This window comes from Phalangium opilio, unplaced genomic scaffold (assembly GCF_054372755.1).
Source record: "Phalangium opilio isolate 3A_F unplaced genomic scaffold, DU_Popi_V2 ptg000695l_1, whole genome shotgun sequence".
NCBI lineage: Eukaryota > Metazoa > Arthropoda > Arachnida > Opiliones > Phalangiidae > Phalangium > Phalangium opilio.
In genome coordinates, this window is record NW_028324250.1 from 90,001 (window position 1) to 97,500 (window position 7,500).

A 7,500-nucleotide genomic window follows, 5' to 3' on the forward strand; every position below is an offset into this window, starting at 1 on the left:
ATATCATACCTAATATAAAAAAACGTCTTGGTTTGGACCAAGGCCGAAAAAACAAACGATATGTCTGAGGTTTATCAGTTGACTGAAGTTTCAGATATTGCAATTTCTTTTTAAATTACTTTTATTCCTTTAATCCTTAATCAATATTTAATTCAATCAACTTATTTTTACTGTTAATCGATCTATTCCCTCTAAATTAATTTCAAAAATTACATATCTACGCTTTTTCAAGAATAATTCCATTTTCCGAAAACATTTTATCATGAAATTAATTATTTTGAAGGGAGTACGTGTTGGGTGACGAATATTGAATATTTGAAATATTATACGAAGTGTCTAAAAAGAGCAAGCGATCTTTGATATAACTCGAAAGGAAAATGTAAATATTTGATAGTGGATGCATATATTGGGGACGCGAATTTATACATTTAACTTCGAATATCGAAATGTTACATTTTTTTGTCGCGACTATGAAGGAAAGGTTGCACTGCAGTTTCCCTCTCCGAACTTCAAAGCTTCTTGGCCATAACTCAATCTAGATTTGGAACGTCATCACCCCTTACTACATTGTTGGCGTTACTTGTATTGTACACCGGTTACGTATTACGCGGAATGATTTTATCAGGCGTAGAGACCATTTCCGAAAACACACAGGGGCGAGGAGACCATTGGGGTATTCTTCCTTGCACCAAGGGCCATCGTCAGACGGTGCCAAAGTTCACTACAGGCGGGAGGAAAGTCAACTCGCACTGCCTCTAGCGGTGCTTCTAGGCGAGAGGGAGAAGACCCCAATGGCGGCATCGCCCCAGTGTTTTAGTTTCTCCTTATGTAATTTGTGTACGATCGGTCCATGGCAGTTCTGGTAAGGTATGATGTGTTCAACCATTTTATTTCCTCAGGAAATAACAAGTCATCGGAACTGAGAAGTATTTCTTTTTATGTAAACTTTACCCTTTCCTTTGGTTATATTTACACCGATATCATATTTTTCCAGTGCATAAAAGGAGAGCTCCCTACTAAAAGAAACAAGACAGGACCGAGGTTGTTGCTTTGTCTTAAGTAGACAACATAAGTTTATAAATTAGTTTGAGCAAAATAAATTCTTTATCATAATTTCTTGACATCAGTCTTCCCAGCAACTTACAACAGATTTAAACTTTTTTGGTGCAAACTTGAAAATTTGTCAAGGCAACAAGAATTAAAACTGTGCTTCCAACTTAGTAATCATCGACACGAAATCCCTTCAAAATAATTAATTTCATGATAAAATGTTTTCGGAAAATGGAATTATTCTTGAAAAAGCGTAGATATGTAATTTTTGAAATTAATTTAGAGGGAATAGATCGATTAACAGTAAAAATAAGTTGATTGAATTAAATATTGATTAAGGATTAAAGGAATAAAAGTAATTTAAAAAGAAATTGCAATATCTGAAACTTCAGTCAACTGATAAACCTCAGACATATCGTTTGTTTTTTCGGCCTTGGTCCAAACCAAGACGTTTTTTTATAATATCTGTCCCTTCAGTCTTAATGTAATTAAAATTTGAATAATTTCATGTTTTTTGTACCGACATACATTTGGGGTTGATCTATTTCTAATAGCTTAAAGAAGTACTTAAGTATAGTTAATTATATGAACTCATATCCAATAACATAGTTTTCGAAAAGCATATAATGTTGTACTTTATATATGAAGTTAGTTCAAAAATGACAGTATTTGAAATGTAGAATAAATTTTTTTATTTGTTGTGTACACTCTAAACATATATCAATGAGAATTTTTGAGGAAATGCATCATGAGTAGAAGAGCTTGAAGACGATGTCTATATAAGCATATTGTGTTGTACTTTATTTATGAAAAGTTTAAAAACGACGGTATTTGAAATATGGAAGAAAAATATTTGTTTCGTACACTGTATACATATACAGTGTTGTCGAGATCAGACCAACAGCTTCCTTTATGTACAACCCCCAATACTGCCAACGGGTGATGTCGTGCTAAATTATACAGGGTGTAAATAAATGTTTAGAATTCATGTTTTATTGTATTTAAGTGACAACGAGTGGCAAGATACACAAAGAATACAGGAGAATATGCGTGAATGCAACAAAATATTTTAAAGCACAGTCCTACGATTAGTCTTAGAACCTGGGCCTCAAATTGCAACCTCTAAACTGTTTAGTAAACAACTCAACGTAAATATTCGAAGTGTCTACCATTGTGGTTGAGGCACTCTTCCAGATGACTGTCCGTGTCTTGCATTACATTTGCAACCACTAAACTCATGACGCATGGCAAGACTAATGGTATTGCCGTCTTAGGTACTTCTCGTCCGTTAAGGCTTGATGTAGGGGGATATGATTATGCCTGTAGTAATGCCCTTGTAAACTGGCACGAACAGTAGAATGGCTTAGTGCAACTTCTTGTTCCACCGCTCTACTACAAGCATGAGATTGGCTTCAAAACTTTCTACGATGTCAAAGTCTGTATCCTCATTACAGACTATACAGTCTCTTCTACGTTCACGATCTTGCACTATCGAAATGACGAAAGTCCTCGCACCCAAATGTCGGTGTGGAGACCGTTCGGCATAAAGCACTACCTTTAGTTGAACCAGAGAGAATTTTACACATGTGTAAAATTCTCTATGGTTGAATGTTACCGCGACCTTCACCCAAAATAAACTTGCTGCCCAATTTTTCCTGGTTAGAATAAGTTGGCATTTTGCTAGGAAACGAGACCAACTACTGTAATTCTACTACTTAGCGACACTGAAAGCCCCTTTATATCTAAAAAGACCGGAAGTTCCTCAAAGTTGAGTTTTCAAAGATTGTCAGCTTGAGCAGCAGGTCATAGTATGTATAGTGGTGAAGGTCGCTTTAACATTCGACACGTGACACCACGGTATGTTTGGTCCTCCAATGTCCTGACCCTATAGGTCCAAACAATTACCATCCAGTTTTTCGGCTCAGCGTTGCGGTATTGCCGGTCCCATTTGAAATACAATTTCTGTAGTGTTACAATTTTAACAATACGCCTGTTAAAAAGGCACAAATACCGAAAAAAGAAACCATTGTAATAAAGGTCGGCCCCCTAACCTTAAACTATGAACAAAATAAAGAAAACATAAAGGTTTCTTTGGGAATGACTTTGAAGCAGAAGGTCCGAGTTGTCTGAGGAACCGAGAAAAAAGGCCGTAGTGAAAACTAATCGTCGTTACGTAGCAGTTAGGACCGAATTTAATTAGTTAGTCTCGTCTTTTAGCAAAATGCCAGTGTATTCAAACCAGGGAAAATTGAACATGATGTTTACGAGGATTACCCAAAACGGCAAAACCTTTGCGTGAACTAATTGAAGCCGATCCATTATTTTTAGAAAGGTACTGTTCTCTGACGAGGCTATTTAAGGATGGTACCTTAAACCTTCATAACGTGCATTTTTGGGAGGGCATTCTTGGAAACCAAATTATCGGACCCTTTTTCTTGATAAGAAAATCTCTGAAGGCATTTACTTGGACTTCCTGCGTCATGAGTTCGTTGCTTGTAAAGTAATTGAAAGACATGGACAGATGAAGAGTGCCTGCACCACAATGGTAATCACATTGAACATTTACGTTGACGTTGATGTGTACCAAACGGATTCGATTAGAGGCTGTAATTTGAGGCCCAAATTCCAAGACTTATCGTAAGACTGTGCTTTAAAATTTTCTGTTGCTCCCCCCACTTGACTGGTATGCTAGGTGGTATTTCAGTAGAAGAAAATTTATTGAATTAGGGATAGCGAGAGATGGCTAGTGATATGGCTTAGTTATGGGCTAGACGCCCTTGTTTTATTGGCAACATTATTACATTGAATGTTGCCAGATTAAATTGTTGCTGGTGATTTGGCGAACTATGCTAATGATATATTAAAATTTAAATGGAAAAGTTTCATTTTGACACATTCCTTACCCTAAAATTTTGTGTTTGGAGCCTATTAATGCATTATAGTGATAATGTAATTAATTTTAGTGTTAAATAGGAAAACATTTAGGCTGAAAGAACAACTGGCGTAGTTTAATCTTATTTTGTTATTTCAGTTAAGGGTTATCTATAGTTACCCAAAAAAAACCTGTTGTTTTCGATTAATTTTAATTAAATATGATCATTAAGTTGAAATTAACGGCTTATCTTCTTTTACTAGTGTTATTTCAGTTTATTATACGAGTTTGAACAAGAAATTCTGCAAACTTTAGAGGAGTGACTGTTTGACTCTTGCAGAACAATCACTACTTTGCCCCAAAACTTTTAAATATCACGCCTTTTCAATGGCTCTCTTTTCAAAATGGGGAAAAAAGCTTTTAAATGACAATTTAATTAATCGTAAGAATTAAACAGGAAAATGGAGGCTGGGTGAAAGATTTGTTAGTTTAATTATAAGGTATCCATGAATTTACCCAAAACACGAATCTTTCACATTCTGGGAGCACTGCCGTGCTCCCAGCCAAGTCGAGCACTGACATCCTTTTCTCGAAGCAACTCGTGGCACTTTTAAGCCCACTGTAACTTCGTGATGGGTATAGGTGAAAGTCTGAAATTTTGCTTGCCGCGAGGACTGTCAATCCTAGCTATTGTTTCCAAATTTCAAGTTCCTACCCTATATGCTTTTCGAAATATCGCAGGTGAAATCTACCTTATTTTGTCACTCACTCACTCACCGATCATCAAAATTCTAAGGTACTTCTAGAGGAGATAGAAACTTAAAATTCAGGATTTAGTTTTCATTTATTTTATAAAGCACAGAAAAATTAAAACATCCCGAATTTTTTATAAAATTGTTCTTTAGTTCTTTATTTTAAAACTAGATGGCGCTGCCGTCTTTTCAACAGAAATAGTGTGTGTTCTTGATGAAAGGACGTAATGGTCCAAAGTTAACCGAAAGTTAAATATATATTAAAGCTAATAGGAGTAGTAGTTTAATAGAAATGTGTCGTAACTGATGCTACATTCTTTTATTAGGATATCGCGTACAATCTTTATTGCATATTCTCTGCGGGTCGAAAGGGGTAATTCAGCGTAAATATGGACAAACGTTAGCGATTATATTGGCAAACGAAGTACCACGAGAGGGTCTTGTTTTAATATAACTACCGAAGTATAACGAGAGGGTCTACAAAAAGAAGTGAGATCCTAAGAAAAACATTAACATGTACAAAAATGGGCCAAGCCTCGCTTCGTGCCCTCTCCGCCGTAAAAGTTCTGAAATCCCATGTAGAGCCAAGTCTGCCTTTTGGTCTCATTCAATCGCCAATTGAACAATTATGTTATAAATTAAGTACTTTTCCTAATTAATAACCAATATTCTTTGACTCTATCATTATTATACATCTTTGTTCGTATCAAAAATATCGTGACTTGGCAAGCGCAGGTGTACATAAGGTTATGCATAACTCGCCTTATAAACTTGTAAATAGGGTTATGCATAACTCACCATATAATTTGTACATAGGGTTGTGCATGACTCATCTTATAAACTTGTACATATCCCCTCGACCATAAACGATTTAGTGAATATCCCTTCGACTTCCTTTTAATATTACTTACTTGCGATTGCCAAGTCACGATATTTTTGATACGAACAAAGATGTATAATAATGATAGAGTCAAAGAAGATTGGTTATTAATTAGGAAAAGGACTTAATTTATAACATAATTGTTCAATTGGCGATTGAATGAGAACAAAAGGCAGACTTGGCTCTACATGGGATCTCAGAACTTTTTAGGGCGGAGAGGGCACGAAGCGAGGCTTGGCCCATTTTTGTACATGTTAATGTTTTTCTTAGGTTAATTATACTTGATTGAGTTTAATTTAACGGCTTATCTTGTTTATCTTGTGTGGATTTATTTTATAATAAAAGTTTCAATAAAATATTAACTTAAATTGCAATTACCCTAAAATTTTAATGTATGCGCTTTTGATGTATTTTAATGATCATTTAGATTAATTTGAAAGTGAAATAGGAAACTACTGTGGCTGTACGAAAAACTTGTGATGTTTTAATCTTAATTTGAGCGTGGTTCGTGAGAGTGGATTAAGCTTAAAATTTATTTGAATTTTTTACCCTATTTGCAATGTTTAGTGCAGTTTAATATTTTTGCCATATATTCATCATTATGGTACCCTAAACTTTTGGGTAGTTTAAACAGTTTATTTAAAAGTTATTTGAGCTTTTATCCAAAAATGTATATTTTGGTTTAATTTCACGTTAATTATATTTAATTGAGTTAAAATTAACGTAGGATTGTGTTTTGGCAGTGTACATTTAGGCTATAAAATGAGTTTAAATGTATACTTCACCTTAGTTGCAATTTTTAGTGGAGTTTTCGATTCTTATTTTACCCTAAACTTTTGAATTTCGCGCCTATTAAGGTGCTTTCGAGATAATTTAAATTAGCTTAAGTGTGAAAGAGAAAACATGGGGCTTTACCAACGGCTTGGTTAGATACAATCTTAATCAAGGACATCATTTAAGAGTTATCTGAGTTTTCATCCAAAAAAAATGTACATTCGGGGTTTAATTTCACGTTAATTACACTTAATTACGTTGAAATTAACTTGTCGTCAGTGCTCATTAAGCTTATAAAATGACTTTTAATAAATAATTCACCTTAACTCTAATGTTTAGAGGAGTTTTTGATTATTTCCAACACATTGCGTTAAATTTTTATCATATCCTGTGCTAGGTTTGTGGTAAAGATTATCTATACAATATGTTAATGAATGATGTTATTCTATAGTTTAGCTTGAATACCAGTAATTAAATCAAATACCTATACAATTCATAGCAATTTAAACCAATAAACAAACGGCAACGTGGACTGTGGAAATAGCAAACAACGTAACCCTCCGTTTCTAACGTGGTTACGTTGAGAGAATCTGTGATGTAAACATGAAAATTATTTGACTAATTAAATTATATAACGACACTGTCCTCCTGGATTAACCAGCACCACTGTTACTTATGAATTAAACAATCCACTGTTGGTAACAAATAGTTTATAAAATGATAACGTAACATCACAGTATAACTGATTCAATAGGACCAAAATTGTTTTAACGAATAATCTGGTCCTCTACATTGGTTTAGTTTTAAGGAATTATATCACACACCTTCACAATTAGTAGCATTTTAGTGAGATTAACAAATAATGAAACCGCGTATACCTGTCCTCAAATGAGAATGTTGAGTGAACTGCGCTAACCAGTAACCTATACACCACTCTTTTAACTGCCGTAGGAAAACACATTGAACATTTTGTGATCTTTCCTGTAATATTTTGAAGTTGAATTCATCACAGGGTGAAAACACTACCGTTGATTTCTAAACCATTAACAAATAATGAAACCCAGTATACCTCATACGTAACTCTCCGTTTCCAACGTGGTTACGTTGAGAGAATCTGTGCTGATGTAAACATGGAAATTCCTCTACATTGGTTTAGTTTAAGGAAATATATC

The 7,500-nt window shown here is 34.6% G+C and overlaps 1 long non-coding RNA gene across 11 annotated transcripts in view; it reads right to left on the minus strand.

Annotated features, from left to right (window-relative positions):
- LOC149588038 (uncharacterized) overlaps positions 1–7,500 on the minus strand; it is a 32,384-nt gene that overhangs the window by 23,943 nt on the left and 941 nt on the right. For 6 of the 11 annotated variants that reach the window (XR_016380113.1, XR_016380116.1, XR_016380112.1 and 3 more), the window contains 2 exons: positions 7,398–7,500; positions 7,207–7,309 (listed from right to left, as the gene is read on the minus strand). The exon at positions 7,398–7,500 is cut by the window's right edge and continues 6 nt beyond it. This is a non-coding gene — a long non-coding RNA (uncharacterized LOC149588038). Of the gene's footprint in view, positions 1–1,718; positions 2,001–4,438; positions 7,310–7,397 lie in introns of those variants that run through there. The other 5 variants (XR_016380119.1, XR_016380115.1, XR_016380114.1 and 2 more) reach the window with 2 other exon arrangements.